This window comes from Penaeus monodon, chromosome 31 (assembly GCF_015228065.2).
Source record: "Penaeus monodon isolate SGIC_2016 chromosome 31, NSTDA_Pmon_1, whole genome shotgun sequence".
Lineage (NCBI taxonomy): Eukaryota > Metazoa > Arthropoda > Malacostraca > Decapoda > Penaeidae > Penaeus > Penaeus monodon.
Window position 1 is genome coordinate 32668826 of NC_051416.1, and position 281 is coordinate 32669106.

General features: G+C 39.1%; 1 protein-coding gene across 1 annotated transcript in view; it reads right to left on the reverse strand.

The window, feature by feature from the left end:
* The window catches only part of LOC119593182 (transcription initiation factor TFIID subunit 11-like), a gene marked incomplete in the record, with an annotated part of 72269 nt that overhangs the window by 670 nt on the left and 71318 nt on the right, over positions 1-281 (reverse strand).

Consider the following 281-nt stretch of genomic DNA (forward strand, 5'->3'; position numbering starts at 1 on the left):
TCAAGGTCAGTGGTTCTAACTGGTGGGTAGTGACCCCCAAGGAGATTGTGGAGAGTTAGCTAGCATGGGGGACACAGGACCATGAAGAATATACTGTGAAGCCATGTCTTCAAGAAATATTGTATTATGATTAGATAAATAAAGATTACTGAATAATTTTCCCTAGTCTAAAAATATGTAGCCAAAAAAATCACAGACAGAACTGATGTCTGGCAGTCACACTTGTCAGAGGTCTGAGAAAGGAGTCACATATGAAAATGAGTTGAGAACCACTTTTTCAG